Source organism: Rattus norvegicus, chromosome 18 (assembly GCF_021556685.1).
Source record: "Rattus norvegicus strain SHRSP/BbbUtx chromosome 18, alternate assembly SHRSP_T2T, whole genome shotgun sequence".
NCBI classification, from domain to species: Eukaryota; Metazoa; Chordata; class Mammalia; order Rodentia; family Muridae; genus Rattus; species Rattus norvegicus.
This window is the reverse complement of record NC_141551.1, coordinates 62,582,149-62,603,060: the sequence shown is the minus strand read 5'-3', so window position 1 is coordinate 62,603,060 and position 20,912 is coordinate 62,582,149. Positions and strand designations below refer to the sequence as shown.

Below are 20,912 nucleotides of genomic sequence, written 5' to 3'. Positions count from 1 at the left end.
TTGCTGGGAATTGAACTCAGGACCTCTGAAAGAGCAGTCAGTGCTCTTAACCACTGAGCCATCTCTCCAGCCCTGACTGTACTATTTTTTAGTTAGCAATAGAATTCTCCAAATCACTCCCCTTTCCTTAGAGAAATCTTGAATCTGAATGGCTCATTTCACATGAAGTGGTGTCACTTCGTCTGCCTTTCAATATCTTTGGCTACCCTCATGTACTCAGTTTGTGCCGTGTACCGAGCTAAATCCTTTACACGGATTACCTCACTCAAACTTTGCAGGTACAACTATTCTTATTGTGTGTTACATGGGGAGTTGAGGGGTGGTGAGGGATTTTGCAGAGGTAAGGCAACACTGGCAATCACACAGCCAGTCAGGGGACAGCCTCAACAGGACTCAGGTGCTTAGCTCAGCACACAGCCTCTCTGGGATATATCTCTCCATTCCCATGAAGAGCCGATACTATAGATAGATAATTCTAGAATAAAATAGAGTGTGCTGCCCAAAGTGGCTCTTTGCTCTTGTTATCCTGCTTTGTGTATACCGTTCATCTGCGAAGCCATGATACCTCATGTTTGTGATCTGTCTTCCCTGTTTGTCTTGGATTTAGCTGTGAAGCTTCCAATGTTGACAACTGTGTGGTTTTGAATCAATAGAGAGATGCAGAAAACTAGACATACCATATAGTGTTTGAAGGTATAAGATTGATTGTTCAGAGGACAGCAAAAGATGTGTTTGGGGTTTTCTTTTGGGGGGGGGGTTAATTGGCTTCCTGTTTTAATGTGTTTCCCTTATTTGACATGTGCCTTCTGTGTTATGGTCCATTCCAATTTCCCACGCATCTTTAGCTGCTGAAGAAGCCACCAGCCCTTGTATATTAACTGCAAATAAGAAGACGGACCTCGAGAAAGGGTGAGAAAAGCAAGAGAACCTCTTTTTTTTTGTAAAGGGCATTTTCTATTGCTGGATGGGGTGCAGAGCCGTCTGGAACATTACGATACAGTGCTCTGGCTTGAAGAGTGAAGATTTCCTTATTTGAATAAAGCTTGATCCCACTGCAGCTCTCTGTGTGTCAAAGAAAATCTTCCAAGTGTCTGTGAGGCAGACGCATTCTCGTGCTTCTCTCCAGCAACTTTGCAGTCTCAGCTGCTAAGGGCTTATGCACTAGGGACTGAATATCTTTAAGTTTATTTTCTTAAATTGAATATTCTTTTGCTCCTCCCCTCACTCCAAGGCCTATAATTGAGTGTATTCAAACTTGAATCAATAACACTGCAGCTGATAAGTCTCTAGGGAGAGAGCTGCCATTCTCAAATGCCTGAGAAAGGAACTCCCCAACACTTTTGGTCAGGGTACCCTAATTTAATTACAGGACTGAAGTCAAGAAAATTGAGTTCCTATGGTAGGCTTGAAAGCCTTTCATGTGTGTCTGAACTGAGTGAGAAGGGTCTCCTGCTTCACTGAGCTCACGGCATGTGCACACCGCCAGGCTAACATGGGAGGGTTGTGGCCATTGATCCGCAAACCCAATGTCCCAGGTTCTCCTTTCCCTTGCTGATTAGTTCAAGGTTTCCAGGTTTTGGTTAAACCTCAGACTCTTTACTGAGAAGATGTAGATGACCAGGGCTTTGGAGTTCCCCGTGCTTGGATTACTTAGAACATTGGTGCTGTGGTCATAGGTGGCATGCAACCTGAGAACAGATTACATCATACCTGTGGATTACTTAGTGGTTATCACTGGCTACTGGATCCTTCAGGCATACCTTTGGCTTTATTTAGTCTTCTTGAGAAGAGGGATCTCCCTTGAAAGTCTTTTCTACTGATGGGAGTAAGTACTCTAGTTAAAAAAACAGAACCCCCCCTCCAAAAAAATAGGGCAAAGATTTCCAGAGGAAACTACAAATGTCCAGGTACAGCTAGGAGACTTGGGAAATATTACCCAGAGAATGCAAAAGCGAGTCACAGGGTAGTCATCAAGCAAATATGATTTCCTTTGAGTAGAATGGCAGGGAAGGGGAAAACACGGGACACAAATTAGAAGTATGATGGCGGTAAGATGGCATCAGGCCGGTTTCTGTCTTAGAAGCAGAGGTAAAAATATGTTGGTGCTCAGAGAGCGTGCGTGGGATGGACCTCGGTCCTCTGTGCTGTTGTGCAGCTGGGTCTTCATGGGGGACTCCTAAAGCCAGAGCAGGGCTGTCTCTGACTACTTTGCCTGCCTTTGGATCCCTTTCCCCTAACTGGGTTGCCTCGTCTAGCCTCGATGGAAGATAAACTTGCTACAACTTGACATGGCAAGGCTGACTGATATCCGTGGGAGGCCTGCCCTTTTCTGAAGAGAAAGGGGAGGTGGGGATGTGTGGTGTGTGTGGAGGTGAGGGGCAAGAGGGAGAGACTGGTAGGAGAGGAGGGATGGGGAAGCTTTGATCAGGATGTAAATAAAGAAGTGATGGTTTTAATTAGAACTGTGTCCGTGCTGGACCGGGGCCTCATAATTGGACTCTTGGCCCCATTTGAGGCTGTTTCCTCTATGCTTGTTGGCCATGCAGTGTTTCTGTGAAGGCCATTTTCCTTCTACCGAGGCTTCCTTCCTCTGAATCCATTGCCAATGCCTGAGTTTTCCTTCCCTCGAGTCTGATGCCGTGTGTCTGTTTCTTTTTCACACTCTGCTCCATCTCCTTAAATTTCTGATAGTAAATTTGTGAGGTTCTGCCAGGGCAGACAAAACCCTTCCTGGTTGCCGGAGTAGAGACCTGGGTGAGCACGACACTATGGTGGGTGAGTAGCTTGCCTTGCTTGTCTGCATGCAGAATGTCTTAACTCCTCTCACAGGGGTTGAAGTCACTGGAAGGCTGCAGTGTTGTTGGAGCTGAGGAGGTCAGCAAGCTGCTTTCCACATAGAAGAAGGGTCAGCGTATCCAGGGGCTGGAAGAGGGTCTTCCAGAGCCCGGCCTTTGCCAATCCTGTTCCACAGAGATCTTTGAACCTGTATGTTTATCTGTTGGAGAACAATGTTAACACTTTATCGGACAATTTTTCTTTGGGCAATTTACTTGACAGGTTGAGGAGGAGAAGAAATGACCTGGGTCCCTGACTCTGCACAGAAGCGACGGGATCCTTTGGTTCCAAGTGTTTAGCACTTTAAATTTGTAATCTTGCATGTGGATGGTGGATGACAGGTGTTTTTGCCTCAGTAAATCCTCTAATATTTGTGACATTTTTTTTCCAGTCCAGGATTCATGTCTATGCTGGGCATCCCAGGGGACTAGGGGACATTCCCCATAGATGGCTGTAGTCAGAGGGCCTGCAGAGGATGGGCAGAAACATATGCTGTGACTGGAAAGGCGAGATATCAGAATACTGTCAAGTGAGGGGCACTGAACGACGAATCCAGATGCTTGACTACTTGAATACTTGGGCAGCTTTCTCTGATGTTTGGCAAGTTAGTTTTAGGTGCCGGGTGGCGATAAGTAGGTCGTGGCTGGGCTTGAAATTAGACACCAGAGAACCTTGATTGAGTTTGTGGAACAGATTTCCGGTTGGAGCTGTCTGCGGTGGGTTTCTTTAGGACCGCATACATTGACTACACTTCCTGCTGCTGTTACTAAATATTGGATAAGCAGTTTCTAGCAAGGCATGGTTTGTTTTGATTTACGGTCCACTGTTGAGTAGGGAATGGACAGCTCAGGCGCAGCCTTTAGTGGCTTATGGTAGGGGTGTGAGGCTGCTCGCACTTAAATAAAAGAGATGAATCGGGGCTGGGGTATGAACCTCAATTCCCATCCCTCCCCGCGATCCACTTCTAGTTAGGCCCTACCACCTCAAGGTTCTACAACCTCCCCAAACCAGCACTGCCGGCTGGGGAACGGCACCGCCAGCTCTTCAGACCCATGAGCCCATGTGCGATGCGCTCCCCTTCAAAACAACTCACTCCAAGCTACGTGGTGCCGACGTCGACTGAGTTTAAAGGGCTCGCATTTGAAGGTGTAATCTCTACACGGTCCATGCCTCTTGCAAAGCGTGGTTCCTACACAGTCTCTTTGGCATGCTGCGGCTCCACTTACGGTTGACCAAGACTAGAGAATGCTCCGGATGCTTGCGGTTCCTGGTTTATGCCACCGGCCAAAGGCTCCATCCGTGGTTATTTCTTCTCCCATCTTGGGATTAGCATCTGGAGTTGCCCAGCAAGAGCAAGACCTCGACCCTTCCCTCTTGCCCTTGGGGACTGAAGAGCTGCTCCCTGGAAGGTGTGCACCTCAGAGATAAGAATGTCATAAAACAACAACAACGACAACAACAACAACAACGGCAAACCGAAAACCAAAAACCAAACGAAAAACCCAAGCAAGTACCTTTTCTCTCTTTGGTCAATCATAGAAGCTTTTTACACCCCTCCCCCCCACCCCCGTGACATCTGTTTTCTGGTTCTGTTCTGGTTATATGGGATCCTGATCTGGGGACATAGGGAGTCTGACAAGAACTGGAATTCCTCTGATCATGGCAAAAGGAGGGCCCATGGTCCTCTGGTCATTTATAGTTAATTGGGAAATTGGCCAGAGCCACCAGTTCTTTTACTGAGGATGCCTGGGTGATACTGTGGGCTGAGGCCCGACACCTGAACAGCCATTGGCAGGGTTTCGAGGCCTACGGTGCATTAACAGAACTGAGGTCTATTGGTGGAAAGCTGTGCGACCAGGAGAGCCAATCCGGAGCAAGAGTGAGGTCGAGATGTGTCCAAACCCAGAACAAAAATCTCATCTGAGACCGGAAGGAGTAGAAGTGCTTCCTCCTTGCTCTGGGCCTGCAAGTCCCTGAGTTCGTAAGCCTTCCAAACCCCACTTCTGCTGCCATTGAGGTAGTCAAGTAGCTGGGTAGCAAAATTAGCAAGCACCTGGAATTCCTCTTCATGAAAATCAAGCATTCTTAGCACCGCTGCCCCAGATGTACGCTCATCCTGAAAATCCCTATCCACTCCCCTTTTACCTTTTACCAATAAAGGAGAGCAGTTTCCACCAAACCTGACTCCGGAGAAGGCTACTGCTCCCGTACTCACGCCGGATGAGTTCCTGAGTTCCTGTCTGAACCACCCAGCTGACTAAGCTTCATTTCAGCCCCCCTCCCCCACTCCTCCACCCCCACCCCTACACCATGATGCCTGAAGCAGAAGCAGACCTGGCCTGCGCAGAGGAAACGATGTCTTACTACACTGGGGACCAAGCTGAGGGTTTGGAGAGGCCCAGCAGAAGATGTCAGGCATACCGGGAGCCAAGGAGATCTCAGAAAGGCCCCGGCATAAGTCAATTGGGTAAAAGTTGACACTTGGGAAGCCTCTGGTGTGTTCCGAGCGTCTGGTTTGTGTGGGGAGACAACTGAAAAAAAAAAAGAAAAGCCGTAAGAAAATGTTTTGATCAAACTGGTGAGCCTCTGAGTGACCCCTGTTGTCCGTGTCTCTGTTATTTAGCTCTGTGTATTGTGTTTTGCTTGTGGTTTTCACCTGCGTGAGTTCCATGTGTCGGTTTCGTTTTCACTCTTGTCTCTAGGTGTGCACGCTCCTGTGCCAGTTACAAGTGGACTTGGGAGCCAGATCAGGCTCTGACTCCTGCTACTCCCACAGTGCCAAGCCAAGCTGCGGCTATGTGGGCCAACCCCTATCCCCAAGCGTGCCACCCTGTCTGCACCTTCTGTGTATTCACCCCTCCCAGGCCCAAATCCATGGCTTCGGATCGCCAACCACTTAGGTATCTCCAATGGTAAAAAATTGAATCAAAAGTGTATATAAATTACAAAGGCCTAAAATACCTAAATTGTGGGGTTGGGGATTTAGCTCAGTGGTAGAGCGCTTGCTAGGCCCTGGGTTCGGTCCCCAGCTCCGAAAAAAAGAAAAGAAAAAAAAATACCTAAATTGTAAACATTTGAGGACACAAAAAGTCTAAATAAATTATGAGGACCTAAAAAAGGACTTAAGGTATATAAATACGAATTACCCTAAGCTATTTTCTCACTAAGATTTCAAAAATTTAAAGTTTTAACATTAATGGGGTTCTGATGAACCGGTAAAGCATTGACTACGATTATCAGTCACAAGCTCAAGATTTTAAGGTGAGCTTCAGGGCATTGAAAAAAACAATCACAAGACTTAGACCCACCATAGGGTCAAATGGTCTCCAGATAAGAGCTTCTGTCAATGAACAGCCTAACCTTCCCGGCCTGCTGCCTATTCCTGAGAGGGCAGCTCCAAATAGAAATATTTTTTAAAGTTCTTTAACTTTAACTCCTGTCTCTAGTCTGTATCTGTCTTGGCAGAGTTCTACTCAACTGGCAGACATCATCCAGAAATCAGTTGTGGACCACAAACTGCTCTGAAGGTGATCTACACCACACCAGCCCTAGGTCATCCTATGAGAGTAGAAAACCCTGGACTTGCTGGAACCTGGTGCAAACCAGTCCAGTCCATGTGCCTGCTTCCTTTCTCTTCAGCTGGGTTGGCAAACCAGATACTTCTGATGAATATAATGAGTTCTGCTTTGATCACCTTTGACTACCTGCTCTCTCTGTTAGGACATGCTGTTATAACTACCTTTCGTGACTAGCCAGTTTTGCCCACCTTGCAACAACGCCTTTGCTTCAGGAGGGACTAATGTGTTACGCTGCCCATTTTGCCCACCAAATCCCCCATTTGGGTACCGCCTACCCCTGAGCTGTCAAAGCCCAGTCTTCCTCGTATCCCGTGTGCCCAACAACAGAAGAATGGATAAAGGAATTGTGGCGCACATGTGCCGTGAAATGTTTCTCAGTCATAAAGAACAAATTTGTGTAGTCCTCAGGGAAGTAGAAGCAACCGTAGGTCATCATCTTAAGTGAATTACTACTCTGCCTCCAGAAAGACACACATTGTTTCATCTTGGGTCCTATACTGTAATGGTGTGCAAAGTCATGCATGTGCACATGTAACAGGAAAGTGTAGGCAAAACTGACTGGGGAGCAAAGGGGACTAAACGGAGTGGGACATCTGACTATGAAAGACGGGTATGGGAGGGTGTGCTCAAGGTACATGGTAAACCAGTATGTAAATGTCTTCATGAAACTCACTCTGCACAACGAGTACAGTCCAATAAATTAAGGCCAAAAAGAAAAAAGTTGAGTGATTCCAGGTGCTATCTGGAGTATGTAGGCATCTACTTACCCAGAAGGCATGGTCTTGCTCCATTTCATGCAGCAACTACAAGGTCTTTGTACTGAAAATCTGGGATCAGAAATGGGATTACTTGAATAGCCCTACAGAATTGTCTGGTGTGCTGTAGTATCTGGATTTGATTATGGTGCCAGGCTGGCTAGTTTTATATAAATTTGACACAAGCCAGAATCCTATGGGAAGACAAAAAAACAAAACAAAACAAAACAAAACAAAAACTCAACTGAGAAAATGTCCACACCAAATTGACTGGTGGGCAAGCCTGAAGTGGATTTTCTTTTCTTTTTTTCCTGGAGCTGGGGACCGAACCCAGGGCCTTGTGCTCTCTAGGCAAGAGCTCTACCGCTGAGCTAAATCCCCAACCCCAGAAGTGGATTTTCTTGACCAATGATTGATGTGGGAGGACCCATCCCATTGTGGGAGGCACTACTCCTAGGTAGATAGGCCTGGAGGGTATCAGAAGGGGCAGGCAGAGCAAGGCTTGAGCGGCAAGCAGCGTTTCTCCATGGCTTCTGCTTCCGTTTCTGCCTCTAGATCTCTAACTTGAGTTCCTGGCCTAATTTCTCTGGATAATTGACTACAAGACATAAGATTAAATAAACCCTTTCTGCCCCAGTTTGTTTTTTGTTATGGTGTTTTATCACAGCAATAGAAACCCTAAGTAAGACAGATGTGGTACCAGATAATTACACTTAACAAAGATGACAATATGGCGGAAGAGAACAAACTTACGCTTTAGTTATCTATCTGCCTCGGTAGGTTTAGAAAAATGAGGCTGTTTTATTTCTATATCAGTCCCTTAATTTCTCACTTAGTTCTATTTGTGTGAAAGTTTGGCCATAAAAGTTAGGCCAAAAAGGGAAGGTCTGAACTTCTCCCATGAGCTGTTACATCAGAAGGAATTAAAAAATTCGGTTATGTGATTTGATGTGATATTTGACCTGCAAAAGTATCACATGGGGTCTGAGTGTCTTTATGCAGGGAGCTGTGTATCATAATCACTCTGTTCTGAGCTACACTCACAGCCTTTGCACAAGCACTAACCATTTCAGTTTCTTTCTCCACAGATGCGGCACTGGACTTGCAGGGAGGTCTTAGCCCATGCCAGAGATCGTATAACAGATCAAAGATTACATCCCAGTGGATAGGTCAGAGTCCTTTTTCTTCAGCACTGCAGTAACACCTATCTTAGTTACATCAACCACACAATAGTTACTTCCCAGTCATGACCCTGTTCTGAAGTATTCTATATTTTCTTATATATAACCATCAGTTTTGCCCCTTTGCCTAACAGTCTACTGCATTTCTTAGGAATTCTGCCTGGATTCCAAAGCAGAGGTGTCCGCTCACAGTGAACACCTCCATGGAGGAAGTGCATCCTAGAGAATAAGGGAGTAATTGACAAAAATCATATTTAATAAAGAGAAAATTGCATTTCTAATGAGGCTATAGTCAGATCTTCATAGATTTATGGGACAGGATCACGAGGGAACTGTCATTAAGTTCTTTCCACCAAGAGCTACTGTTCTCTCTTGTCTGGACTGTGAGCTAGACTGTTAACAGTAAGTAGCACTTAATGAGAGGACAGGGAAGCAGAAGCACATGTAAGGAAGAATACACAGTGCAGGAGACCTTGAGATGCCCGTTGAGAAAATAGGAGAAAACCAGACCAGAGCAAAGGCCAGAAGACTCCCAGGGAGAAAGTGTCCAGAAGAGGGAAGGGGCACCTGAGTTCTTGGCGTTTCCCCTGACAGCCAAAGCACCCTGGACCTGTATTGTGACACTGCTCTGATTTCACTGCAGAGCTCTTCAAAGTGAGTTCAATTTCAAGTGCACAGAACCAAATTGCAGCGTCATTCTATAATGCAGACCCACGGAGTTAGGTCTAGCATTAATAGATATTCTGGATCTGCGAATAAGGGTAACGAAGGAAAAGGTAAGCTAGTCTGCTACTAAACGTAGAATCCTGGGTGTCTTAGGGCTTCTACTGCTGTGAAGAGTCATTATGACCAAGGCAACGCTTATAAAGGCAAACTCTTAATTAGGGCTGGGATACAGTTTCAGAGGCTCAGTCCATTATCATCATGGCAGAAAACATGGCAGCATCCAGGCAAACATGGTGCTGGAGGAGCTGAGAGTTGTACATTTTGATCCTTCAGAAGGAGACTTTCATCTACAGGCGGCTAGGAGGAAGCTCTCTTCTGCACTTGGTGGAGCCTAAGCATAGGAGGAGACCTCAAAGCCCACCCCACTTCCTCCAGCAAGGCCACACCTTCTAATAGTGCCACTCCCATTGTATTGGGCCAAGTGTATTTAACTCACCACTCTGGGATAGGAATTATAGTCTAGTAGAATGTACTTACGTGGAGAATGTCAGGGCTATAATGTAGAAGGAACCAGTATTAGAATGACTTCGTGCAATATAATTGTGTGAGACAACCCTTAGATATACAGACACCTTCCGTTTATCACTTTGTACAGATGCACAGAAAGAGAAAAAGAAGAAATGCACAATATTATTGATAAACCAGTGAGAAGATGCATATAAGGGAGAGCTTACAATCTATACCACATGTGGACACTCTTATTGTAGAATCATTTTCCAAACAGGGGAGCACAAAAAGATTGTGTGCCTTATTCACATCCAGCCATTCATTCATCCAAAGAGTTGGTGATGTAATATTTAGAATATAATAAAAAGTGTTGAATTTCAATGTGTTATTTGATATTCAAGAATGCGACAGTTGCCATATAATGTTTTCTTTTTATCTGTTTTGACACTGCAGTGTTTACTGTCTATGAGTTTAGAAGTGAAAATATGTTCAATCCTATGTACATTTTCATGGTGCTCAAAGTTTAGTTCTTTACACATCAATGCGGTGCTTAGTTATAGGATAAAATTGTAAGAATTCTGCTATCCCTTTAAACTGGGCCAGACTTAGATATTTTACCATACGATTTAAGAATATCTGGGTTCAAATAAAAGATGGATGTGAAGTTAGAGTGAATAGCTAAGGCTAGGAAGCACGAGGATGGAGTGGCTCAGTAGCTCTCAGAAGACCCATTGACACGGCTACTTCAAGGGCGTTTCCTTGGTCTGTTCCCATAAGTCGCTGGTCTGTTCTTGTGGAATGTCTTTTCATCTTTGAGAAGTTGTTTTTAACAATATCCTGAGGGTGAACAATCTGAGTACACACAGCAGAGAGACACTGGCTCTGAATACACACAGCAGAGAGAGAGAGAGAGAGAGAGAGAGAGAGAGAGAGAGAGAGAGAGAGAGAGAGAGAGAGAATAGCTCTTGCCTTGGGCGATCTAGTGTTTACAATCTGTGGTTCCTTCATCTTTTGTTTTATTTCTCCGCAATCACTTTAAAGCTTTGAGAAAAAGATCCTGGGTTTTCTGCCCGGAGTATAGGGTATTTTTCTTACAATTGCTTGCTCTTTAGAGATCATAATGGTTTTATTTTAGAATCCACTATGCAGATTTTTCACATACACAATTCAGACCAAACCTCTCCAGAGGAGAGTCTGTTTTGCAAAGAACTTAGGAAAATTTCTCTAAAAAGTATAACTAACAGGACAAAGATATGACTCCAGTCCAGAAACTAGATCTCTGACTTTAATGTCTTTATTGTCCCAAGACAACCTGATGTGAGATCTATTGCTTCCCAATAAAGATAATATAATATAATATAATATAATATAATATAATATAATAAGTCAAGTCAATGTTGTAAGTTGTTCTTAGGCATACATGCTTTTAACACATAGAATACTAACAAAGCTGGAGAGATGGCTAAGAGGTTAAGAACACTGACTGCTCTTTCAGAGGTCCTAAGTTCAAATCCCAGCAACTATGTAGTGGCTCACAACCATCTGTAATAGGATTTTATGCCCTCTTCTGGTGTGTTGAAGACAATTACAGTGTACTCATATACATAAATAAATAATTCTTTAAAAAATACTAGCAAAGCAATGCTAATTATTTACTTTCAACATTAGTGGTTTCCAAATAACTGGGTTAAATTAGCAGTTTCTAAACAGCTCTTACACCACAGGTAGTAGGCTTTAATCCATATCTATATTTGTGTGCTGATGTATATGATTTTCTTTTTTTGGTTTTGTTTTTGAGACAGGTTTCTCTGTGTAGTTCTGGCTGTCCCAGAACTTGTTCTGTAGACCAGACTGGCCTCCAGCTCAGAGATCTGCCTGCCTCTGCCCCCAAGTGCTGGAATTAAAGGTGTGCGCCACTACTCCGGCTTTAATTTTTATTTTTTTCAAATATCTCCATTTTCCCCTCAAGCCTGCATTGTAAATAGTTATTTAAAAAACACGAACTAGCAGAAACTGATCATTCTCAGTTGCATTTCATAGTTTTAATGGAACCTTCCATGGGACTATAGAGCACATGTGTGGACTGACAGCAGTCTAGGAAATCAAGATCAGTCTGAAATGCTGTCATGCGAAAGTCAAGAGTTATGACGGAGAACAATAGATTCTATTCCTATTACAGAAGGAGCTTCAGACAAAAGAAGAAGAAAGAGATAAAGCTAGGCAAGAGTTTCTTTTGAAAGAGGCAGCCAATTCAGGCATGCCCTGCTGTTTGTGAGAGTCTAGGGGTGCTCCCACTTCTGGTACACTGGCACAAGAAGAATCGCCATCTAGAGAGAGATTCTAAACTGTAGAGATATATGGCCAGGGTTGACTAAGTAGAAGGAGAGAACCAAACCACAAAATTTCATCTGACCTTGTCATGGTTTGCATATGCTTGGCCCAGGGAGTGGCACTATTAGAAGGTGTGGCCCTGTTGGAGGAAGTGTGTCACTGTGGGCGTGGTCTTGGAGACGACCCTCCTAGCTGCCTGAGGATGCTCAGTCTGTTCCTGGCTTCCTTCGGGTGAAGATGTAGAACCCAGCTCCTCCTGCACCATGCCTGCCTGGATACTGCCATGTTCCCGCCTTGATGATAATGGACTGAATCTCTGAACCTGTAAGCCAGCCCCAATTAAATGTTGTCCTTTATAAAACTTGCATTGATCATGGTGTCTGTTCACAGCAATAAGACCCTAACTAAGACAGACCTCCACACACAAACCATGCTACAAGCACCCAGGCACACACATCATCTACATACACATACACATTCATAAGAAATCATATAAAACTTTAGTGGCATTGAGTAATTAGTCACAGATTGACTTGGTTATATGATGAAGAGAAAAAATAATCAATCCTGGTGTAACTGGCATGTAATATACCACTTGTTTTACACCCAACAGGCATATGCATATTACAGCTTCTGCGTTGATAAAATCGAGAGCAAAATGTTTCAAATTTCATATTGAAAAATGACACTTTCATTTTTCTATGTATCAAAGAAAAATAACCTCCTGAAATGTCTGCCCTCTCCAATGATGTGTTCTGACCCAAATTTTCTTCAGGTAGGTACTTTAACCAATGCTTTTGAAACACACTAACAATGGAAGAAGACAGGAGAATCTATATAAGTTCTATCGAGCCTAGTCTACTAAAATCAAAAGAAAAGAAAAGAAAACAAAACCCACCACCAAGCAATAATTACCAAAATATGAAATATAGTTATCCTAATTTTGTTTTGATTTTAGAAAATAGAATTTTTTATAAAACCATGACATACTATGATAATACTTATAATTGTACTATAACACGCTTATGAATATAAGTTTTATTAAACAGAAATTTTTAATGCTTTAGCAGTTTTGATTTGTACAACACAAATTATTACATAGAGTCCACATAAAGAAAAGTATTTCTTAATCCACATCAAGAAAAATTATATCTTTAATAAGTTTTAATAATGTGAATGGACCCTAAGACCACAATTTTAAAAGACAATTGCATTAAAAATTGCTACTTCTGTATAACTGGTGTTATAGATGTAACATTATTCTAAGATAGAAAATGAGATTCCCAGGAGACATGTCTTGTTTTAAAGATTAAATGGTTCCTTCTAGGTAGCCTCGTGGCTCCATTTTTAATGATACACACACATAACAAATATGCTTGGTGTTTGCAGTTGGATCTCAGGTGTATATCAAAGAAGAGAAAAATGACGCCTAGATGTTGTAACGTAAACAAATAACATAAATTGGCTCATGAATATTTAATTTGCACATTAATTTACCTGCAGCTAAGCAAGGCTTGCGAAACAAAGGAGTGCATTGGTAAATATTCCCTGGCTTAGCTATCTGCTAGGTCTTTTATGCAGAAAGTGTTGTATACGACATTTGGATAGCTTTTAAAGTGCTTCTCATTATAACCACTGGCCACTGCAATGCTAATAAAAGTGAGGATATGAAATAAGGATTACATAGCTGGACTCTCTTTGAGATGAGATATTAGCTTGGGTCTTGTTTACACAGTGGGAAACTTTAAAACTGTCAGAGATGCTGATTACTCCGGTAAGAGCAGAAGATAACTTATTTATCTCTTGTCTTTCTTGCTTCTTGGAGGTTGGAGTTCTAGTCCCTTACATTATTCAGTTAGATTCCTATGTGATGCATACATACAAGAGTTTCATTCTGTCATTATGATAAATGCCACAACCAAAAGCAATTTAGAGGAAGGAGTTCATTTCAGCTTACAGGTTGTCGTCTATTAGTGAAGGAAGTCACGAAAGGAACTTAAGTGGGGACTTGAAGCAGAAACCATGCTTGCTCTCTTGTAAGCTAGCTTTCTTCTTACAGCCCAGGACCTTCTGCCCAGAGAATTGTGCTGGACACTGCCATGCTCCCACCTTGATAATAATGGACTGAGCCTCTGATTCTGTAAGCCAGCCCCAATTAAATGCTGCCCTTATGAGACTTGCCTTGGTCATGGTGTCTGTTCACAGCAGTGAAACCCTAAGACGGCTATGCAATCTCAACCTAGAAGTCCGTCAAAAGTAAATGGACAAAGAGAATGTGGTCTATACACACAATGGCATCTTATTTAGCCTTGCAGGAAATGAAATCATGACATTTTCATTTGCAGGGGAAAAAAATGGCTGCAACTGGAGATCATGATGTTAAGTGACATATTCCAGATTTTGAAAGATAAACATATCTTCTCTCATATGTGAAATCTTAATTTTGGGGTGTGTGCATGCGTGGTGTGCCTGAGTGCATGAGTGTGTACATGCATGTACATGTGTGAGCCCCAGTGTGTATGTGTTGAATATTTATAAAAACAATATAGAACTCAATCTATCCAACATTTTACTTTTTAAAAAACAACTGTATAAAACCCTTGTTTGAAGATTCGAATTAGAAATTGGTCCTTTGCTGTTCTCTGACTAAAATATAGTGATATTTAATTATAAATACTGTCGGAAAAATTCTTTCTTAAGATTAAGAGCTTTGAAAATCTTGCAGCAAATTGAAAGGTTACTCAAGAAACTTATTATCACTTTGGCACACCAAGGGGTTAAAAAAATGAAAAAATGGCCCAAATGCCATTGGGGTGTGGGGGTGAAGCTCGAGGTGGGAAGGTAAGTGTGGGCTGGGCCACTCCCTGTGCTTACGTCCTGGATACTGTAAACAGGAAGGAAGGATACTGCTCACAGCACTGTCCACCCCCCTCCCTGGCTGCCTCAAACTCCTGCTGCCTTGAACACCCAACCTCGGTGGGCTGTGCTCTTGCCTGGAAGACGAAATGAAGACTTCTTTCCCTCTGCTGCTTTTGTCAGGGTGTCTTATCACAGCAACAGAAATGGAACCTAAGACACAAGACTGTGTCTCGATACATCCTCTTTCTTCCTCTGATTCCAGCAAACTGGCCTTCAGTTTCCCGGTATCTGTTTTTAAATTATTTTATGTTCAAGACACCCCGTGCCCCCTCCACCAATAGTTCTACTCATGTTTTATAGAATCTTCGACCGTTCAGTGTAACCTTCAGTCTGATTTTCTCTTCGTTAGGACTTGAGCTGGGGCTACGAGAATGACAAGTCCATTCCCCTTCAAACAGTTGCGACTTGTACCCACACTACCCACGGCTCTCATCTCAAAGAGTGTACGAAATAAGATTACTCTTTCAGTACATGTGAGCAACTGTGGCCTTGAACCGTTCTGGGCAGACCCAATAACATCTTCAGATCTGGAAATGGCATCATGAGATTTTATAGTTTCAGAACACAACAAAGGCATATATTACAGAAAATTTCAAGGACATTGATTAGGTAGGAGGTTAGAGCAAAGCGGGGAAGTCTCTGCTCTAGGTTTCGGATGTTGTCTGATGACATTCTTTGCATTGGTATAAACTGGTGGTCTGTTTAGTTTATGCATTCCAAAGGGATCTAACTGATAGTTACCAGGATGCTAAGCCAAGACAAAGACGTGCAATAAACATCCTTGAAGAAGACTAAGGAGAGCCCAAGATAATCTAGCCATGGATCTGCATCATCCCAGACCTTCACGATCAGGAGGTTCTAACCAACAAGTAGCAGTGTAGGGTCTTTGACATAAATGTGGTCCTTGTCACCTTTTATTTCAGCGCACATTGTCAACGCAAAACACAGGAATGGGAAAATCCAACTGGAGTGAACACTTTATGTGGCTGTTAGTTCGGAAAGTGAGTGTGATAAGGCTAGAGCTTGGCTCTAAGCTCAGAGGGTTTAAGAGCTGCTGACAGGGATGGAGAGGCAGATTACAGGCCTCTGTGTATGATAACTGGCTTGATCCAGAGTGAAAGTGTTCTCATTTCCTTAGGGTAAGATTTTCTTTTCTTCTCTTTTCTTTTCTTCTCTTTTCTTTTTCTTTCCTTTCCTCCCCCCTCTCTCTTTCTTTCTTTTTTTTCCCACTGTGTGACCCACTTCAGTGCAGCAGTCTACATGCACGGAGGCCGGGCAATGGTTAGGAGCCACAGTTTGCTCTAGCATGGGACACTATGAGAGGCCCATGGGGATGAGCCTGCCATAAATCCAAATCCACGCATGAGATTTTCCTTATAACTTGGAGCAAGGAGCCCACCAAAGTTAGCCTCCTGGTTTCCCGCAGAGGCTGGGACCCAGAGGCTCTGTCGTCCTACAGCGTTCTCCAAATTTCCTTGTCCTTATAAGAGAGATTCTTGGGCCTTGGCACTGACAGGTAGCATTCTACAAAAGGACTGATGTCTCAAGAACAGAGAAAGGAAGATGGAACCTGCGAGGGAAATTCAGACCTCCATTTATGAAGAAGCCTGACCAATGATTTACCAGACTGAAGAGAACTCACACACAAAGACCAGAAGTCACTGGAGTGAACTGGTGTTGGTGACTATCTTAGGGAACTATTTTACCGCCACGCCACTGATAATGCTGGAAGTAGGCATGTGTTTACCTCGAGCGTCACATGTGTGGAGAGTGAACGCTTGGGTGCTACGTTCTTACCCCTGGAGCTTTCCTTGCAGCATCAGGAGGACATCTTTAGGTCCAGAAGACCAGCTACTTCGAAGAACACAATGAAAACCCATGCGCAACATCATCATCATCGTTGTCGTCGTCATCATCATCATCATCAACAACATCACCATTATCAACTACAACAACGACAGACCCTGCAGAGTCTGCTTTCTCTCTGCTTTCATGTCCGAATAACTGCCTCGTCCCTGTACAGATGAAAATGCCGATCAAGCTTAGCTTCGGAACTTTCAATCTCTGTGACAGTTTACAGTTACAATTTTCTTGTCAGCTTCAAAAGACAGAATACACTATTTTTCTTTCTAATTAAATAATAAACTTTTTTATTTCTCCAATAACTTTTAAAATGTGAGCATTCTGTGATTTAACCAGTTTTTACTTCCAAGTAACTTCTTCATTGGGCCTCAGAGTTCCCTTTGAAATAGCGTACTCTTATTCCAGAATGCAGTGAGCTTTGCATCATCCTTCCTGTCTAGATAATATCCTAAGACAAATCTGATAGGGATAAGTATATGAACCCAGTGCTCACGCACAAGCTGAAGTAAGGTCATTTTGACTTCAGCCCGGTGTCAAGCGCGACCAAGGACAGCCCTACATTATTTTTTTTTAAACCAAAGATTGTAATTTGAGTTTTAAAGCCCTTTATTTTCTATACATATTAAAAACGCCACTCGAGTTAGAAGTAAGTCAGTGTATTTTCATTGCAATTGTAGACTTGTGCATGTAGATAGCTGTTTCCCTTTACTGAAAAGCTTCGCTACCGTCAAATGTAATTGTGTAAAACTGATTTAGTCTTCATTATAGCCTTGTCCTGGGTGCTTACAATCAAGCAGTTTCAACTGGTTTCTAACGATTAACTTTCAAACGAAGGCTGGTTGGAAGCTAAGCGCAAATGCCAATTTATTAAACAAATGAATAGCCAACACCACTTTATCCTTACTGATCTCCTACAGACTCCTCAGAGTAATCAAGCGGACAAGATTAACCACAGTAACATAAAAAAAAATCACTTATTTATTGGAGAAACACTGCATCCCTCCGCTTGGCCAGGAGACTCTTTTTCGTGTACTTTTCGTGGTGTTCTATGACCACAACATGCAGAATAGATATAGACATTTAGGTGTTTCATGCCTCTTTATTTCTTTTCTGTCAAGTCTAGGAATTCTAGAGCAGTGTTGAATGGTAACAGTAAGCCCAAGCCAGCCTTGCTCTGGTAGACCGAATTACTGCCCTCTACCCCAAGCCACATTCAGGCAAATGCCCAACGTGGTTGGCAATGCTACCTTAAATTAAAAGGCAATTGTGCTCTAGGCTACTGATTCTCATTGCAACCAAGCCAACAGCAACCGCTACACAGATGTGTGACTTCCAGGTACTTTTCTAGTTGGAATAAAAATGTCTGGCTTTGGCAACATAAAGAAGGTAAGAAGGTCTTGGCTCAGGTTCAGGGTCAAAGGGGATGCAATCCACCATCACAGGCTGGACATGAAGGCCATCTGGGCAGAACATGAGGCAGAGAAAGGTAGGTAGGTGCTAAGACAGCTAGCTGTCTTCCCCCACCCCCATTTTATTCTGTATGGGACCCCAGGCTAAGGGATGATGTGGTCCACATTCAGTCTGCATTTCCCCACTTGGTTAATCCTCTCCGGGACAGTCCTCAGTGAGACATCCAAGTCTGAGTCCCCCCAGTTCAATCAAGTTGAAGTTAAGTGTAATCTGGGCAGCAGGTGTGATGCATTAAGGTTCCTACAGCGGGGAAGGTGAGCTGCATCGCCCAGGTGAACCCCATTTAGTGTTACACTTCTTAAAATAGGGTCAGGGCGTCAGGGGAAAGAGGAGACACTGCAGTGTTTTATTGCTGGAGGGAGGAGACAGCTGTCAGTTCAGGCACACTTTGGTGCCCACACCGCCAGAGCCATCCTGAACCTGCACGCGTCTGATTTCCTGGCGGTGGGATAATCTCGTGGGAAGTTATAGCAGTGGTAACAATGCTAGCTGTAACTTTGCTTCGCTTCTTATGGGGAAAGAATCGATCCTCTCTCCCCTGCTCCCCCCCCCCCAGCTTGCTTATAATTATTAACATTAATGTCCATTGAAATTTTGAGGGCTTTTGTTTGTTTGCTGACGGGGAGTGGGGGTGGGAACAGAGCCTTGTTATGTGCATTGGATTTTGTCAAATCATTTTTACTTTCAAATAATTTTAACTTTGAATCAAACCCATATTGAAAGTCCGCATGGACTTCTGTGTTTATCCGATGAGATGGTGAATTATAGCTTTAAAAATAAAAATCGGGAGTTTCTAAAGATAGCATCCTTGGGCATCCTATCTGCTGCGATGACGGTGCCGTTCTTTCTGTGTTCTGCCGGAAACATATCTTTCCTTTTTTTTTTTTTTTTCCCTCCAGGGGTTTGGTGAGCTCCTAGTGGGCATTTCTTATTTTAACCCAATTGAGAGCCTCCCAGTCACTATTTCTTCAAATCCATTCTCTGCCTTGCCATCTTTTCTCATTCCAGCCCGATCACATTTTGTCAGAGTATTTAAAATGGTCCTGTCCCCCGGGTTCATTTGTGTTTTATTGACACTGATCTTTCCCCAGTTTCTGCTTTCCGCTGTTCTGCTCAATAAAGATTGTGCTTACTGTATCACATTTCCCAGTCCTAAAAGCTTTATTGACAAATATGCTTGAGAAAAAAATGGGGGAGACAGCTGTGTCCAGGTTCACCAGGTAAGGCTGAAAGGGGACCCGGTTTTCTCTGCCTTTATTAATAAACCCAGTTAGGCGCACCAGACTTGTAATCAGTCAGAACGTCAGGCTTAAAACAGGCTGATCTCTTTGCAGTAAGTACTGCCGTGAAGGATGTTCCAGTCAGCTTGAATGTAGAGAAACCACTGGGTGATGCTTGGCTTAGCATGAGATCGATTGGTCTCCCCTAGCACCACTCGGCTTGTCTTCAGCCTATCGAACACTCTGCCCCCAGCCCCGGGCTCCGAGTTCCTGCATACTTCTTTCCCTGCATTAAACATAAACCTCATGTTTGAACTTCAAAGATGGACTTGAGGGAGTGGAATGGAGCTTGCTTCTTCTCAATGTGACCCCACTGAATAAATCACATTTCCACTCTTACCTGACTCTTTAAGTGCTGTATTGGAGACAGGTGCCTGAGCCTAGCTTGTTAAGCGTTTTTAGGACTCAGGTTCTGTCCATAACCAGGTCACTGTGCTTCCTGAGGTTGAACTTTGGTTCTGGCTTCAGGCCAGGCTACCCTGCTTTCTGGAGTATGTAGGATTAAAAGGATCCAAGACATCACGAGTGCTCCACTTTGGTCCTCTTTGCAGAGGGCGGGGCTTGGTGTTTTCAGATAGTAACTGTACCCAAGTGCTGCTTGGAACCCTGGAGGCTCGTGTGGGAAGCTTCCCTAAGGTGTTTCTAGAAGACCCCTTCCACGTGTAATCAGTGAGTGAGTGAATTCCACAATTTCTCCAAGGCAAATGTTGGGTATGTCATAATTACATGTTAATACATTGCACCAGACTTAAAGCTTTCCCTAAGAACCTGTTCTTAATATCAACTTGGAATATCAAAGGATATGGCCAATTAAAAGTAAAAAAAAAAAAAAACGGCTGGGCGTGGTTTTCTATTTTCTAAAAATAGAATTAAATATTTGAGATGAAAAATCGACAGGATTAAATTTTCATTATTAAATAAAATTTTACTTATCTAAATTATTTCAGAATGAAATAATTTTTATTTAATTAAAACCATCATTCATGTATTGAAGAATAGTTTGCTTTCTTTCGAAACACAGCTTCTCCATGCAGAACGAGAACTAGAGGGCACTGTTGTATTTACAATACGAGGCAGGGAGAATTTGTAAGTGATAAAAGCCAAGTATCCACTTGTCACAGTAAATCTCTTTAGTCAACACTCAGAAAGACTCAGTTTTTCCCTAATACTGACTTTTTTTTTGGTGCAGGCATTTTAAACTGTTCCTGTTGAAAGAAATGCCTGCTGTTAATCTGATCTCTTCTCCTCACCACAGAATTTCATCAAATGTGTATTTGACATGAATTCTTGTTCGTTTCCAAGTCTCTTAGATACATAACTCATGACCTTTTTCAACAAAATTGAGTAGTCCTCTCTTTATTGTCTCCCTAGGCATGGTCTGTGGACTCCTAGAGTGGTCTGTCAGCCTGGGACCCTCTTGCTGTACCCCTGTTAAACCCCAAGCTCTTGCAGGGTCACAGTCTAAAAGCCCCAAGACCAAAGGCAGAAATGTCACTTCCGGTTTGATTAAAGATGCCCCTGGTGAAA

At 43.2% G+C, this 20,912-nt stretch overlaps 1 non-coding gene and 1 pseudogene across 1 annotated transcript; both read right to left on the bottom strand.

Annotated features, from left to right (window-relative positions):
• Window positions 1-15,999: 15,999 nt before the first annotated feature.
• Snora80al1 (small nucleolar RNA, H/ACA box 80A like 1) lies at window positions 16,000-16,134 on the bottom strand. The gene has a single exon (XR_015643173.1). It is a non-coding gene; the product is annotated as a small nucleolar RNA SNORA42/SNORA80 family (small nucleolar RNA).
• Window positions 16,135-16,974: 840 nt separating this feature from the next.
• LOC120098225 (NADH dehydrogenase [ubiquinone] 1 beta subcomplex subunit 1-like) lies at window positions 16,975-17,190 on the bottom strand (annotated as a pseudogene).
• Between the last annotated feature and the right edge of the window lie 3,722 nt (window positions 17,191-20,912).